Source organism: Pezoporus wallicus, unplaced genomic scaffold, assembly GCF_028554395.1.
Source record: "Pezoporus wallicus isolate ANWC-B61680 ecotype Strahan unplaced genomic scaffold, APGP_CSIRO_Pwel_v1 contig_8006, whole genome shotgun sequence".
NCBI classification, from domain to species: domain Eukaryota; kingdom Metazoa; phylum Chordata; class Aves; order Psittaciformes; family Psittacidae; genus Pezoporus; species Pezoporus wallicus.
This window is the reverse complement of record NW_026635487.1, coordinates 1118771-1136620: the sequence shown is the minus strand read 5'-3', so window position 1 is coordinate 1136620 and position 17850 is coordinate 1118771. Positions and strand designations below refer to the sequence as shown.

Sequence of the window (17850 nt, the reverse complement as noted above, 5' to 3'; positions counted from 1 at the left end):
CTCAAAGGGATGCTGAAGTGATGCTGCCCAAATAGGTTCTTCCCACATAGAAATCCACTGCTTTCAAAATGTAAAATACTTCTTTTCACTGAAGCATTTGCCTTAACTTAAAACACTGAAGACAGGGCTCTGCTGCTGCAGTGAAGCACTACTTATAAGGTACCTTTTAAGTCTTTCTGTACTGTCATAGTGTGGAAAATAAATGCATTGGGATTGCCTTTTCTCTAAAGAAGACCTAAAAAACTAGCAGAGGAAAAATAAAATGCCATTCAACAACCATGCACACTCATACACATGCCTAAGTACTTGCAGAGAGGAAGGAAACCCTCTTCCCCCCGACATGCTCCACAATAGCTGTTCGTATGATGTCAAGTTCTATTTTACAGCTTAAAGAATACTTTGGTTTTACTCGTGACACCAGCTCACTACAGCCACCACCTCCTTCACCTCCTCTAGACCAGACAGAAAGGCTCTATGTATACACGTAACAAGCTCAAAACCATACCCAGCCAGGCAGAGAACAGACCTGGCTGGACTGCAAACAAACTTCAGATCACAGAAGGAGCAGTGTTTTTCTGCACTACAAGTATTAATCTCTTCTGCCTTATTGCCTTCTCTGGAACCTGCCCTTCCTCTCACCTGGAGGCAGGAGGGAAGCAAGCTAGAGAGGAATACAAATTGCGTTCTTCACACACCCACTGACCCACGGGCTGCTTTGAGAGAACCTTATTTAAATGAGGTTTAAATCCTGTTCCTACTGAACAGATTCTAAAGCACTTTTTTATTAAAAGCAAACATGTACATAGGAAATAACCTCCTGGCTTTCCTGAGCTGACTAATGGGGGACACCACCTCCTTCCACCTTCGAAGGCTCATTCAACATTTATAGCTTCACCCTTGTGCACCTGAAAGCAAAATCCCAATTTCATTCACTTTAAGGAGGTAGAAAATGTTACTTGGAATGTATTCCCAGTATTGATTCAGAGCTGCTCTCTGAATGAGCAATTACTCAATTAGTAACAGGAGGGAGACCAAGTCTAGGAGCTCTCCATTAGTAATACCTAGAGACATCCTGCTATTACACAGCACAAAGGCATATATTTTCTGCTAAGAGCACAAGCAGTAAACGAGGGAGGAAGAAGTTACAGGAATTCCTACAAAGCTTAAAGGCAATCTTGATTGAGGACAAAAACTGTAGCATAAACCAGTCCCGAGAACCATGGAAAATACCAAGGTAGACACTTGTTTTCAGACTTTCAGAAGAAAACGCAATATGACTCAAATTTGGCAGCCAACAGGCATTTAACAAACAATAAGAATAATTTCCTTTCAGCACTGGAGAACCAAGTGTTTTCTAACAGCTGCTGTTACCCGAAGAGGCTGATGTACTTGGATGGGAACAAATAATATCAAATAGCTATTGATGATACATCAAGACACGAAATAACAAATGCAAAGATACAACTGAGAGTTGCCATCAGTTACACTTTGAAGTGAAGAGCAACTATGTCTTAAATGGAAAGATACAGCGAGAAGGTGATGATCTACAGTCACATGGAACAGAGCTCACTGGTGCCTCGACAACAAGCATACAACCTGAAGTTTATCAACCTCCAGACATCAATACAGGGGAGAACAACACATCACCAGGGCTATATCCATGCTTTTAAAGCACACCTTGCCCCCTTGTTACATTCCAAAAGGGGGGGGGGGGGGGGGGGGGAATTGTAACAGGGTAAAAAAGCAAAAGATCTTCATTCTTCATGGGAGAAAAAGGTACAAGTAACCACAAGAAACTGAAAAGAGAGATTCTCAAATTAGGTATTTTTAATGTAGCAATTTCATAACCAGAAGAGACTCATGAGTTCACCACTGTTCCTGTAACCCACTGCTGAGCATAAACTGCCACTGGAACGTGTTTAAAATCCCCCACATTTCAGCATTCTTTTATAGCTCACTGGTCCTCTATAGCAAACAATTAGAAAGAAAGCTAAAGCACAGATTTACATGGTTTTGAGCTATCAAGTTCCCTCTGCATTGGGGGGTGGCCAAGATCCTAGATGTGAGAGTATTTTGTGTTGGTTTTAAAGCATTAACCACCTACTACACGATCACTGCAAAGAGGAACATGCAATGTGTAACTAAGTTAACATCCACTTTCAGATTAGCAAAGTAAACAGATAGGAACAATTAGCATTTTCATACTGCTGAACATCTATCTAACTTCCTGATAACAACGATAAAGTATCATCACAGCTTCCATTAGCACAAAAAACACAACTGAAGGAGTTGTTCAGCCCAAGGTCACACAACAAGCTGTGCTTTCTGAAGTGCCTACAGCAACATCCAAATTTTATGATCTCAACACCTAAATTCTCATGGTGAATTAACAACATGCCATGTTCCCACTCTCTCCTGTTGGCTCTTTGCACCACGAGCCTTTATCATCTTCAGGAATTGAATATATGAGCCACCATCTTTGGGATTTACTATAGGAAACATGTTTAATTCCAAACAATGTCACAAACAAGAGGAGTCATTCATTAATAATCCTTCCCAGCCTTTGTTTCTATTCAACAATATCTAACACGTGCATTAGGGCCTCCGAAAAGTTCCAGCAAGGAGAAGTGCGAGTATCACTTATGAGGACTCAGAAGACTTCAGCAAACATACACTAAAGTAATTACTCTCCACATCTCACTAAACTTGTACTTTGGAACAGAAGCGATGGAAGCAGTTGTTTGATGAATAATTAGTGTAGAGAAAAGAGCATTAATTGAAGCAAGCCTGCACGGAGAGAAGCGCCATACAATGAGAACACAAGCGGAGGCAGTTTCTTTTCTCATATGTTACAGACACGGAGAGAGAGGCATGCAGTTAGACAATAAAATTCAACAATAAAAGACTAAGTCTATTCAACATGAAGAGAAGCAGGAAATAAGAATCGAATTACTTTTTCCAAGCAGAAGAATGAGCAGATATGCTGTTTACAGAGCTCTGTTTAACAAAGCCAGCCCTGGAAGGTAAGCCGCAATAGTGACTGAGACTCGTGGAAAAAGAATCATATCCTCAAACACATTCATCACCAAAGGGAGAGTAATAGCAGGTAGAATCCTGAACTCTACACTAGAGAAACAGGCATCACTGAGAAAAATATAAGTGCAGAGAAACACAGTGAATACATTACAAGCCACATGCATTTCTACTGACCTGCTAAAGGACATGCGAGATAGAGCGAGATGTCACTGATAATTCTAGCACCCCCCTATGAACAGGACAATAAAAAGATGTGCTTCACTATCTTTCCACTTCCTGCACTCCTACAGCGCCTCAAAACTCGGATGAAGACATTTAAACTGCACCCAGGACTGTCCCAGCAGGTCAGAAGAGAACGTGGCTTCTGCCTAAGTTCTCTTTCAAGAGCATATGGTAACAGTCAACTTGGGCCTTCTCTAATCCAAATATTATTCAGACTTTCATCCAGAAGCACACATTGCAACCTCTCCCCCAACACCAAGAGACTGCCTACCACAGAAAAGCCCTAAATCCATATTCCCTTTATTCAGACATACAGCTGGTTTATTTGCATCTGCCTTAGGAGCAATACTTGCATTACCACGCTCCATCCACATTTCTTCACAAGCATGCAGCTTCGAGTTATCCATGTTTGCCTTTTCACTCAATTCCCTTGATTTAAAGCCTAGCCTCTGAAACAGTACCCACCCCCAGCTCTGGCCTGCCAACACAAGAGCAGCCTTAAACAGTTTTTCTACTGTTATCATCTGAAAGCCTCCCATGGCTTCTGCTCTAAGTTCAGTTGAACTGCGCATCAGGGTATATAACATCTAGCATGGAAACTGAGTCACAGAAAGCACTAACATACCCATTTCAATTCTGTTCCTAGTAACAGCAAATAAACTTGTGTGTGATAATAAACCTATAGTCGAAGTCTTACAACTCAAATACAGCAGAGATCGAATGCACAGCCCTAACCAGTCTAAAGGTAAGCCGGTTTATTTCCTGATGACTTACCAGCTGGGCACTTGACTCACAGAAATCTAAGTGTACAGACACCTTTAAGTTCATTTTCTCATTGGGTGAAGTTGCTCATCTTAAAGGTTCACGTTAGAAGGCAAGTAGCATAATTCAGTGGTTTAAGGAGCAGTCAGAGGCAGGTCTATTAAGTTTTGTGAAAATGAATGACCTTGGAGACATAAATTACATTGCCTGCATCTCACTCCCAGTTTGTAAAAATGAGGATTAAGTGGTTTAAGTCTCCTGCACTGACCTCATTAGAAGATCTCTAATGGAGACATTGCATTCCTTTCTCTACTTGATGTACCACCTTGGCACAAAGATATTTGGTACCCAGAGGACACACTCAACTATTGTTAAATCATGATTGTTTTGTTCACCTAAAGAACCTGTGTCTTTCCCAATTTTAAATGTACTAAGAACAAGGAGCAAAGCAAAGCTTTCATTGCAGAATCCAGTCAGATACTGGGCCTTAAGCAGGTAAATTTTAAGCAACTTCATTAATATAAATTGGTGCTTCTCCTTCCACACTTGGACGTTCCTTTTGTACTTCTGCGTTCATACTGCAGTTCTGGGTCATACTGAAGTATGATCACGTGAAGCTGATGCACCTGAACAAGAGGTGAAGTACAAAGCTATTGCAGACAGGGATTGGGAAACAAGAAGCATTATAAAGGGACACAGCTAGAATTCCAAGAGACGGGTTAAGCTGGTTTTGACAGTGGAGGACACATTTAAGAGAAAAGCAGCTGCCTTCAAGTCAAACCTTTCCAAGCTCAGAGCCACTCTTCAATTACAAGGATAGAAAAAAGCACTTGATGTGTGTCCCCAACCTGTCACCATGAAGCATTTGCTCTGAAGAACCATCCCACACACCAAGTCTCTTTCCTAATTCAAAGCAAACCTGAAAGTCCCAATTACCTGGGCACCATGATTTTTAGCAGGTATAATGCCGTGGACTTACAACACCTTTCATGTTAACACGCGTGAGTGAATGAAGACTCCTAAATCAAGGAAAAGATAAAAGTGGCATTTTGGCACCAACACCATGTGTTCTAGTCCTCTGAGGTTGTTGGTATCAGCAGATTACTGTCACACACTTGTTTAAGAAGATTCATAATCCTTAGCTATGTATTTAATAACTTTGCTATTTAGGGGACCAGCAGCTTTGTGCTAACATCCCATAGATTATTACTAACAGAACTTGCCATTTTTCTTTAAACCAGGAAATAAACTGGTTGCCAGAATGGTAGCCTTTGAACAAACCCATCATATTCTGTTTTAATTCTCTATTCTACCACACCGATACACTCAAGTCTAGACCACACTGCTTTACATAGCAATGCAACCACATCATCCTTAATGCTCAGGTTTAAAACAGTCTTAGGAGCTGCCCCTTGACCACAGGGATTTCAGTAGCTGTACAGGAAAGACCTATCTCCGGCATCATAAGTCTGACTCGATGCCTTTAGCTGCAACTCCAATGCTCAAAGTCTTCTATTCCCTACACATTCCAGCTCTCCCAGCATCTACATATGCTTTGAACTATTTCTCACTTCAAGGAAACTTAAACCCTCTCTTCACTAGAGGTGCTACTGCCAACATTACAAGTATCTTCTGCTTAAATTTAAGATACTAGCTAAAAAAAACCCCAGACAATGTGTCAATTTATGGTTGGTTATGGAATGAGTAATACCACACAGACTGCTGACTCAGGATATAAATGCACAGATGAGGTCTCATGAGTCACAGTCACTCTGTGTTAAGTGCTCAGAGCCACTTAGTCAAGGATAGAAGTGAAGAGGCTTGCTTGAAGTCACCTATCCTTCAGGGGAAGAAAATCAGCATCTCTCACATATGCTGTCACTGAGAGTGAACACTTGCTGTGCATCTAATATTAAGTTACACAGCAACTTATCCGACACTAACTCATTAATGTGCCCCTACCTCCTATTAGGCATAAATTTCTTATATATATAAGTTATGTGTATGATGTGCATGATGAACAATCCAGGAAGACTCCTCCATCCATTCCCCTACACACATTCCACCTATCATGATTCCATATACAGAAATCTGACCGTAGGAGCAAGAGTTTAATATACAACATCTGCCTAAGAAGTTAATACATACCATCCGCAAGATATCGAGATCAAATAAAGATCTGTTAGTTTTTAGTTCCCTAAAATGAATCAGGCTTACTCCAGATTCATTGGTTGGATAATTGGTATGAACACACACCAAGAGCCACATCAAACCAAACCTTCGTTCTCTAAATCCTTTTCAGGGATTTCTCACTGGTAAGAAATTCTGCTCCATAATGGCTTTGTTCATTTTTAGCATCACAGATTAACAAGAATGTCCGTCCTATGTGTTTTAGCTAACAGCCGTATGAAACGCCTGCACCCAGACCAGCCGGTTACCAAGATTGATTCCAAACAGCTCCAAAAAAAAGGAGGGAAAATCTGTAGGATGATGGGCCAAGTGCCTCAGAACTTGTCTGTTTCCACCCCGAAACAGCTGGCCATATGAAAAAGATGAACATAAAGGAGAAATTGCTCATCACACAGACAAGTATTTATTAGTGCTAGATGACAGAACTTCCTTTCTTCCTCTTTAACCTCATTTCTTAAAGGGAAAACCTCCCCCTGTTCACCTCGCTTCCCCTTCTCCCCCCTCCCTGTTGCCTTATCCTCTCATTTCACGCCAGTGCGTAATGGATTTCAAACAAGCCTGACATGACAGTCACGTCGGCTAGAACCAACGTTCCTGAGAGTTTTGTGCAAACCAGCAGATGGATAGGAAAAAGCTCTCTAATTAATTACATCCCCACTAAGGCAGGGCCAGACAGAAACCAGCATTTTAAGCTTTGCTTGGCAGCCAGTTAGTCCGTAGGCGCATCCATGCTACTTGCCCATTCAAACGTTATAAAGGACAGGGGGGAAAGAGGAATTAACTGGCAATGGGGATGGAGGGAGCACACTTCAGGGCTGAGCAGCTCTTGTCTCCTCAAAAGAGCTACTAGAATATAAGCTTAGTTAGTCATAAAAATACATACACACTACAACCTTCCCTGCATGCATGACAAAAGAACAGGTAATGGTATAAAGCAGAAATCCTGTTACGTATTTGAAACAGGCCAGAATTGCTTCTCAGTATCAGGGATTGATAACACCGTGGTAACAATATTGTTTTTAAATCTAGCCAAGGAGATTAAACACACAGATTACCTGAGACCTCAGAATTAATGAGCACTCATTTTCTTCCACTTACCTCGCATCTTAAGTGAGCTAGAGTCTCATTTGTGCTCTGTAGGAAGAACAAAAGACAACCTAACCTATGTGTTCAAAGAATTACCCCTTTTTCACCAAGTCAATCATAAACATTTACTTATTAATCTATCAAACCTATGCAATACCCAAACTGATCTATGCTTTCAGGGTTGCACTTTGAACAGTATTAAGATGCCAAATACAAATGCAATCCTTTATGCCTAGAACTGAAACACCCGCTGCTGTGATACAGCGCATTTCATACACACGTTACTAAGAATTTCACAAGAAAAGGCCATCACGATCCCCATGAGGCACAGAGGGAACACTGATGTTTGTATCCAAGCTAGTTTTACTTTTCTCTAGGTCAATGTACTATTCTGGATGCTCGGGGAACTAAACACACATTCATATTAAACAAAATGATAAAAAACACACCCTGACACCTATTGAAACAGAAATAGTCAGCTAATATTTCATTCAGTTTGGGGGTTTTCAGTCATTTCGAGTCAGTCCTTGCCCCAGCAGACTTTTAAATCAACAGGAGCCAGCGCAGCATTCATATCTTGTTTGCTCCTTTGTTCATACATCAGCCTCTCTGAAAAGAGCAGTTGGGCACAGCTACCAACATTATAAAAGCTTGTGTAAAATGCTGCTGGCAAACCAACACAGAGAGCACAATACTGCGTTGTAGATCCTGCTCCTTAACACCTCCTATCGCTCTAAGAAGTGGCGAGGTTTTCTTCCTAGCAACTTGCTGGAAACACCATTTCCAAAGCGCATCTAATCACACTCACCTCCTTTTGATACCTTCCACATCACCAACACAATTTTCACATGCCATTTCCCTATTGCAGTAAAGCAACTTCACAGCAGCAGAGCACAAGCTTCATTTCAAACAGCTTTAAAAGAGCACACTAAACAAACAGGTTGCAAATCAATAGGTGGGTCTGTTCTGTTTTGGTTACAAGATAGGTCTGTCTTAAAATACGCCTATTTTAAGCCTATTGATTGAAATTTACACTCTGAGCTCAACTCAGGTCCTATGCAGCCCTTTAAGTCAAGCAGGATGATTTGTTTAGACTTCACGCAATTGAAACAGCTGTCATATATCTCAATAGGAAAACCAGAGGGAAATATAGCTGAAGCTCAAATACAGTCTAACCAGGACACCATTTCCATATGAGAATGTTACAGAGTTGTGGATTGGGGTTCTTTTAATAGTTCACTCCAATCCCGACCACCCCTTGTAAATTTACATAGTTGCTCCCTCATTTCAGTCTCACAGAGTAACTAATTGTTTTCCTATTGTCATTATTTTTTAAGCTGGAAATTAACTACAATCCAAGTACTGTGTTCATATGCCAACAGCACCGAGTGTAACGTATTACCGAAGCTTACAGCACCCTTAAATACGGCACGTAATGAAATCAAAGCTACCCTCAGGCAATCTTAATGTACCAACAGCTCTGCTGAGAGGATAACACAGGTTCTGCTGTGCCATTACACTGCCAGTAACACAGACTTGAAAAATTCTATATGCTCATAGCACGCTTTTCCCCCCCCCCTCCCAAAAGTGAAATCACTTCTTTATGGGCAAAACAACCACTCGGTATGGTTAGGAAAGAGAGATGCATTTTGCAGCTATGATAGTAAATTTACAAATAGTGTGTTATTAAAGAAGTCATTTATTAGACTGCAACATCAGAATGCCATCTTTCTCACCTCAGCTGCAATCAGCATTAAGAATTACACACACCATATCCCTGCACGTTCCTGAATGGTGTGGATTATTAGCCTTTTGCTGCCGCAGCACTGGATCCATATCCACAACTCCAGGATGGAGTTGTGCACATACAAAACCCCCACGAAGGTAAAACAAATCCCTGGATGCAAAGAAATCACTACTTGTTAACCCAGCTATGTAATTACTGTTTCAGGAAGGTTTGTCTCTCCCAGCTCCGCTTCCCTTTTATGCCCAACAAATGCTTCCCATTTTGCAGAGGGATATCAAGAGCTTTGTCCAGATGGAGTTATCCCTTTCTCTGGCACTCTATAGTACAAATTCACAGGAATCATGAAGCCACAGAGAGGCAGCATAAGCATTTCACTGTACCTCTCTGCAAACTCGCATCTTTGCATTCATGCAGACAATAGCCTACAATAACGTTAAAATTACCACTGGCCACACCAAAACCACACCAGTGGTAGAAAGATAAATCAAGTCCTCAGTCCAGAGGCAATCATCACATTTTGTTCAGATAAGGGCACTGAAGTCATTTATGCCAATTAGATACTCAAGTGTGCTGAAGAGTCAAAACCAAAGCTTGGAGGCCTCACAATTAAACTCTGGTAGTCACTGCTGCCTGTTTTCCAAAGGGTCTAGCACAGTGGAAGCTTCTCCACAACACCCATGTTATTTTTTACCCCCTTCTGTAAACCTCCATCTCCCCAGCCAGCTGAAGTTATCAGGGAGCTGAGATTTTACCATCCCTCAGCAACCCCTCGTGCAGCTTCCAAAGCTTCATCACACGCTATAGGAGTCATCCTGCAAGGAGCAGGGAGTTGGACTCGATGATCCTTTTGGGTCCCTTCCACTTCAAGATATACTGTGATTCTACAATTGGTTTAGGGTTGGTTTGGGTTTTTTTTTTTTGCTTTAGATGCTGCTATATAAACAGAAACATTAAACAATCCTCAAGAAAGAAAATCATATATATGCACCAAAACAGACCTCTGCACACTTCCTTTTATATTTGCCATCCCAATGCATTTATCTGAATGAAGTGCTCTCCTTTGACAGTAGCTCTCCTGCACACATGCCTCCAGACCAAACATCCCAAAGCCAATACACATATCTGAAGCATAGTAATCCTTATTTCAAGCCAGCTGGGGGTTTCATTTTGGGGGGGGGGGGGGGGGGGGAAGGTAGAACATGAAAGAAAGTTGAGAGGGGTTCAAGAGAGTGTACTTCCAAGGCTCACCTCATGTGCTCCCTCTCTCTTTATACATCCACTCACAGACAGAGAAAGCAGCAGAGCCAGCACTGGGAGGGGAGGAGAAAGAACATACACAATGTTTTGGCGCCCTTTAGCTTCTCATTTACTATTTCACTTAGGGTTTTTTTGCGAGGTTACCAAAAGGTCATTCTGGGGATGGCGGAAAGAGGTGGAAAACGCTTCCCATTCCCCATCTTTCACTTCTCAAAAGATAGCGTGTTTGAGTGAGAGCACAGTCCCAAACACAGCGGAGTGTACGGCAAAGAACAATGAGCTCCCAAGCCTGGGCATTGTGTGCATCTACCTCCTCCTCTTCCCCCCAGACCTCCGAACTGACACGCAAACCTCCAAAATCCCTATTCATCCAAACCAGGCCACCAAAATCAACCCCAGTTTCTGGTACAAACTCAAGGGCTAAAACCAAGACGAGATGTATTTACCAGAAGTGCCTTTATTATAGAAACGCTTCCACCCCTCTTAACCACCATGGATTTCTCAATTCTAAGGGAGCAGCATACAAAAAAAAAACCAAAATGCTTGCCTGGTAATAGTAGAACTACAAAGAAATATTACACATTGCACATTAAAAGGCAATTTGACACAGCCTTTGACAACCAACAGCTACTTCTTTTGACACCGTGTTCATTTTTATCTGGTTAAATTCCATATTTAACAACAGACGCACTATTTGAATCCTGACACTTCAGACTTGTGCTGAGAAAGGATTTCCACTAAATCATGACAGTAAGAACCAGTGACTGAAGCTCCTCATTTCAGCTACACTGGTGCACAAGCATAATAATGCCTTTGATTTCAGTAGCTGGTCAACGTAACTCAAGGAGTAAACAGACATCAGGCAGTCGCCTGCTGACTGCATACAAACGATGGAGCTGCCAGTCTCCACAGACACTGATGCTTCGAGGAAAAACTCAGGAGAAGAAGTCAGTAAATCAAAATAACTGCAACCAGTATGCAAAAATAAATCCGAGGGATTCACTTCAACAATGAATCACATTGTTTTCTCCCCAGCAATTCCCCGAACAGCCAGTTTGAGCAATGAAGCCTCTAATGTTGTCTGCCTCCTACTACTTTGCTGATTCTGGTCATCTCCTTTTCACGCTTTAGAAAGAGAACAGGGAACAGAACACAATGAAAATAAAGAAGAAAAAAAAAGAAGAAACCCCACCCCTCCCTGTGCCACCGACAATTAATTCGCATAAAATCTCCATTTCACCATTCCATACCTACCACACCGGCGGGTAAGTGCCTCTTTCAAACACCGCACTCCATTTGCACCCCGTGCCCATTGAAGTTCGGTATTCCCCAACCCCACACCTATTCAGGTTAACAAGTTAAACCCTTCTCCATTGAGCATTACCCAGGCAGCACTCTCCAGCAGACACCCAAACACACACACAGACCAGCCCCCCGCACGCACCCCCCTCCCCAGGCCAGCGCAGGGATGCAGGGGGCTCAACCCCCGTCCGCAGGCTCAACCCCTTCCCCCGGCACCGACCCCCCGAGCGCGGCTCCACCGCGGGAACGGAAGGGCCTCGCCCCCACGGAGACAACAAAACCGCGGTCAAGCGGCCCCGCTCCGCGCCCTCCTACCTCGGCGGAGCGCTACACCATCCACGGCGGCTCCGTGTCGCTGCCGGGACAAAGCGGCGGCGGGGCGGGAGCGGGGCGGTGGCAGCGGCGAGGAGCAGCTCCCCTCTAACCCGGGGAGGAGGAGGAGGAGGCGGAGGCGGAGGCGGCAGCGGCGAGCGGCGGGGTCCCCGCGCGGTGCCTCAGCGGCGGCAGCCCAGGGGCATCTTAACGGGGAGACAAGGAGCGGGGCGGCGACCGTGGGGGGAAGAAGGAGGAGGAAGAGGAAGAAGAGGAGGAGGAGGAAGCAGGAGGAGGGGCGGCGGCGGGCCGGGGTCCGGGCAGCTCAGCGCTGCCTCCGCCTGCCTTCCCTCACGCACGCACGCACCGAACGGGCACCCAGCAACGCAGCCAGGCCGGAGCCGCATGCTAGTATCCAGCCTCGCTATTGGAGGAGGAGGGATACCCCGTGACCCGGCAGGAGGTTGCAGCCAATGGACAGAGTGGATGGAAGTGATTTAAAAGAGCAGGGGGAAGGCGGAGGGGGGCGCGGGCCCGGCGGCACAAAGGAGGCCGCGCAGACACGGCTGCTGCGCTGCCGAGGGGCGGTGAGCCATTGAGCCGCGGCACCGCAGGGGGGGTTGCGTTGAAGGCAGCTTAAAGGTGCCCCAGCTCCAGCCCCCGCCACGGGCAGGGACCCCTTCCCTAGAGCAGCTTGCTCCAAGCCCCGGTGTCCAGCCCGGCCTTGGGCGCTGCCAGCGCGCTGCAGGGGTTGTTTGTAGGTTGCTGTCACCTCCCGCATGGCCTGTGCCAGCCCTGTGCCACCGGCCAAGCAGGTGCGTGGGCCTTGGCCGTGCAGCCCAGGCTGGTGCAGATCACAGAACCATAGAATCAGCTGGGTTGGAAAAGCCCTTCAAGCTCATCCGGTCCAACCGTTCCCAGCGCTGCCAAGGCCACCACTGACCCATGGCACTGAGGCTGTGTGAACACTTGCCGGGACGGTGCCTGCAGCCCTGCCCTGGGCAGCCTGTTCCAATGCCTGAGCACCCTTTGGGGCAGGAATTGTTCCTCAGCTCCATCCAAACCTGCCCTGGTGCAGCTTGAGGCTGGTTCCTCTTGTCCCATCCCTTGGGAGCAGAGCCCAGCCCCTTCCCGGCTCCATCCTCCTGTCAGGCAGTTGTAGAGATGCACTGGGCCTGGTGCGGAGGCAGCGCAGCCGTGGTACTGCACTACTCAGTCCATAAATCCCCTAGCACCGTTCCACATTGGCTCTAGGGTCGTACGTGTTCAACGTGCATCTTCCATACAAGTGCTTCTCCCAAGCTGTCTCGTTCTCATGAATAAGTAACCAGCTATCAGCCTTATGCCTCGATGTGTTTGAAGTGTCTTCAAACAGGAGGCGAGGTGCAAGATCTGATGGCTCTGTCAGAAGCTTTTGGCTGCGCTGTGGCTCCTGTCCAACAGAGCTTTTAGGTCCACGCTTCATATTACCCACATTAAGGCGCTCTTCGTGGTCTTGCACAGAAAGTTAGGATCACGCCCAAGTGCATAGCAAGATAAAGACCTGATGCTGCTTATGCTCTGTGTGGTGAGGAAGTTGTCACAACAGCAGCATTCCAAATTACTGAACAGCAATTAATAAAGCCCTTGGTCGCTCAGGAGATGTTTAAGCTGCTTCACCTCAGAGCTATCGCATGGCTGGAAAAGATAGTGCCAAAAATAGAGCAAATTTGTTACTTACCATTAACCTCACCTTCCATCCCCAGAGCAGTGGCCAGCAAAAGAAATCCCATGGCTGTAAATAAAGGCACACGTTCTTCTGGGGATGCGAGGAATCTCATGTGGAGTTGTATCCTCTTCCTCAAAAAGCACCAGGCTATGTCAGGACAGATTTTGCCCTCAATTACACTTCTCTAACCCCAACTGTTTGCCATCTCTGTAAACTGCCTTCACGGCTGACTCTAGTCTATCGCAGGAGATAAGTTTGAGGCTGTTAACGTTATTGGCTTTAGCAGAGGGGGGTGGGAGCTGCTTTCACTGAAGAGAAAGGCACACACAAGGAGATTTGAGGTCTGTACATCAGAGGAATTCAGTTCTTTGCCCTGAGCGTACAGGACAAATTTATCCCTAGCATAACTTCAGGGACGTTACCGCCAGAGGTTGAGACACGGAGCTGATTGTGTTCTAATAACTAATTTAGATAAGCGTCTAAAAATGCACATCAGTTAAATGTCTGACACAGCCATTTTGGAGGCTCCACTTAAGCTGTCCTTGATGGAGTCTGATTCCATCTCTCCTATTTGCTCCGCTAATTACAATTTCATGTTCCTTGGTCTCTGGGTGTATGCATTAAAAACTGTACCAATCGCCACAGCTTTCTCCAGTCACTGTCTCCGTGATGGGGAAAAAATCACAGCAGCCTCCTTTTCTCCCTCTTCCATTAACTCCTGGTGATCATCACAGCACCACACAAGGATCAGAAGTATTCACTCCACATTTGGATGTCCTGTTTTGCTGTTAGACAAAAGTAAGCATGTTTGGGGAGCATTTCCTCCTATATTGTATAGTATATGCGTGTGTACCTACTGAAATTCATGCAGGTTGAACTGCAGTAGGTGCTTATTCACACCCCGTTCTAGAAGACATACCCACATCCTCATACCACAGCCAAATGATCCAACTGTAAGTTTGCTTCTCAAGCAGAGCATTGTTGCAAGGAAAAGCACTTGAAGATGCTGGGGTTTTTGGTTGGGTTGGGCTTTTCTTTGTGGCAAAGATGCAGCCCTCCCTATAGACAACAATAAACAAACCCACAAAGCTCATCCTGTAACCTTCTACCTGCTGACGCTACAAGGTTTAGTTAACACAAGGAAGATCAAGGCAGACCCAAAAGCTGCAGAGAGATCATTGCTCCCGTCTGGTGACTGCAGATTTTCATGGTCCGCATCCCAGTGGAGAGAGATTGATGGCGAAATGACAGGGCACGTTCTACACGTGAAATATTTTATGTACATATAGATTGTCCGCAGGAGCTCCTGGCACATCTCTAATAAGACAGTTTCTGACATCTTTGCAATGTTTCGTGCCTCTCCCCTGCAGTGCTCCTGGGAGGTGTAAAATTGCTGATGCTCAGAAAGGCTAATTGGCCAAATCCACAAAGAGACTTAAATTCCAACGTGCCACAGAAGGTATCTACACACAAAATGTTAATCCTCAGAATCCCAGTCCTTACCCCGGGATATTTCTACAGGTCTGATGCAGCAGCATTTCTGCTGAGTGTTCTATACCTGGAACAGTTTCTGCTGTCGACTGGAAACGCTTCTGTCTTCATCACAAACAGGGTCACACTAGAGTGACACATGGTGTTGCTCCTGCCTCATCTGCTGCTTTCCTATCTTCCAGGCTCTTACAAACCTCCTGTCGCAGGCTGTTCTGCCAAGTCCCTTTTGGGCCTTTCAGCTCCAGAGTTCTGTTCTGCTGCTCATGCATCCACATCCACTGAAGCAAAAGAACTCAGAAACTGCAAGTGTATAGATGTATTATTCTTATGTTATGGCAAAGTCATATTGTGCTGTCTGTTACAGTTCCATCTTCTTCATTACAGGGGAAAAAAACCCAAACTCAGTGAATGGGCAGAAATCAGGCACTGGTACAGAAGGAGAATCTCTTTCAGACAAAACATCATCAGTGAGTGAAGAGTTAACATGTTTCATGACAATTTGGCTGCCAAATCCAAATAGCATTCAGGTGTAGGGAAAAGCATCTGCAGCGGTTCCAGCAAACCCTAGAAACACTCTCGAAGGGGATAAATGCATTTGTATAATAATGACATGGAGCATTTCTGGATTTATGAGTGTGATGCAAGGATTCTCACCCTGGGTACGGGAGGATTCTGCAGACAACTTCTGGCTCCTTTCAGATGCACGATGCACGTGCATAAACCTTCCCTGACAGTTCCCTCCTGTGCAAAGTGGCTGTCGGCGTGTTATAGAGACCAGGACTTTACCTGTTCAGTGCCCCGGAGGTTTGTTACATGGACAGGTGGCTCAGTTCTGGCCTAAATTGGTTTTAACTTGTAGTTTTAGATAGCGTTTCTTCTTTTCTCCCTTTGTCAGCCCTTGCATCTGTTCTAGCTGACATCTATATCTCAGTGTATGCGGCATATTTAACTTATGTAAATTATCTCTTCACAAATATGCTTGAACATGGCTCTTTTTTTAATAACTGTCACTTTGCCAAGTGGGTGAAACAAAAATGCAGGAGAAAAACAAGAACTGGGAAGCAGGAAGTCAAACCCCGCCGATACTGGGAATTGTGTGGCCACCGTTTCAACCCAACTGCTTCAAATAAGGGGGAGAGATCTTATTCTGCAGTCATGAAATTCCAAACCAGCCCTTGACCATGACAGATGAGTCAGGTTCTAACCTCAGCAATGCAGTAAAAACTCGGCTCTAATGAAACAGGCAAATGTCAATACAGCGATTAGCTCAGAAGATAATATTCTGAGAGGCTTTTACAGATGACCTAACTCCACTCACAGGGAAGGAATAGATTCTGTCTTTCCCTTTGCAGTGCCTGGATCCCAGCCCTTCCGATGCAAACTCTTTGCTTTGGGGTTTTTCCTGGTTTGTTTGCTGTAGGAATCTCAGGAATTTCAAATTCCATCTTCACACACATTACTAGGGAGCTTGTTAGACGTCTCATGCCACTTGAAGGGCATCGGATGGTTGTAAACTCCTCCTGGACATAGTTCACTCTGTTTAAAACTGGCTGTATGGGCGGCAATGAGAGCAAAATTAATGTAAATAAGATTTAAATCAGTTTGAGCACATTCACACGTTCAAGCGCTCACAGAATTACGGCGGCTCAACAGAATCTGATAAAAATTCATGTTATTTGTTTATCTGAAAGACTTTTGACAAGGGCGGGTAGGGATAGGATAAGGGGTGATGGCTTTGAGCTGAAAGAGGGTAGATTGAGATTAGACATTAGGAAGAAATCCTTCACTATGAGGATGGTGGGCACTGGCACAGGTGGCTAACAGTGCATCCATCCCTGCCATGAGCAGCCAGTTTCTCCAGGACAGTGCTGTAGGAAACAGTGTCAAAGGCTTTACTAAAGCCCACATAGCCAGCAGCCACTAAGTGGGTCGCCTTGTCATAGCAGAAGAGCAGGTTAGTCAAGCAGGACCTGCCTTTCATAAGCCCGTGCTGACTGGATCTGATTGCCTGATTGTCCTTTATGGGCCACATAGATGGCACTCAACCTCCTCTTGCCTTCCTTGCAAAGAGCTTCTTGCCATCCATTGCAGCACTCCAGCTGCACCAATCATCCCACTATGTCTCCATGATGGCAGCTGTGCCATAGTTTCCTGGTGCAGTGGCTTCCAGCTCCTCCTGTTTGTTGCCTGTGCTGTGATGCACTTCAGTTGGGGATTGGTCCCACCTTTTTGCAGGGAAAAGCCCTAATTCCTATGTGACTTGTGACTATTTCCAGGCACTTTCAACCCTGAAATTTCTGGGTTTAATATTCTAAAACATCCCAGAAATGTGAAGTGTTATGGATTAGTTTCCCCATGTCCTGGCTTTGCCTGGGATAGGTTCATTTTCCTCCCAATAGCTGGTGCAGTGCTGTGTTTTGGCTTTAGTCTGAGAATAATGTTGATAACACACTATATGTTAGTTGGTGGTCAGTAGGGCTTCCCCTAAATGATGGAATTCTCAGTTTTCCGTGCTGTGCCAGTGAGGAGGGGCACAAGAAGCTGGGATGGAGCAGAGCCAGGACAAGTGACCCGAACTAGCCAAAGGGATATGCCATACTGTAGCACATCATGCTTGGGATGTAGAGCTGCCTAGAAGGGACTGATCACTGCTTGGGGTGGGCTGGGTACCAGTCAGCAGGTGGTGAGCTGTATCAGGCATCACTTGCTTTGCTTGATTGAGTTTTATTCCTCTTTG

General features: G+C 44.9%; 1 protein-coding gene across 1 annotated transcript in view; it reads right to left on the bottom strand.

Annotated features, from left to right (window-relative positions):
- The window catches only part of RERE (arginine-glutamic acid dipeptide repeats), a 222064-nt gene extending 210068 nt beyond the window's left edge, over positions 1 to 11996 (bottom strand). Inside the window, exon 1 of the mRNA XM_057432133.1 lies at positions 11918 to 11996. The gene's annotated coding sequence lies outside the window, so the exon portion shown is untranslated. The remainder of the gene's footprint in view (positions 1 to 11917) is intronic.
- Between the last annotated feature and the right edge of the window lie 5854 nt (positions 11997 to 17850).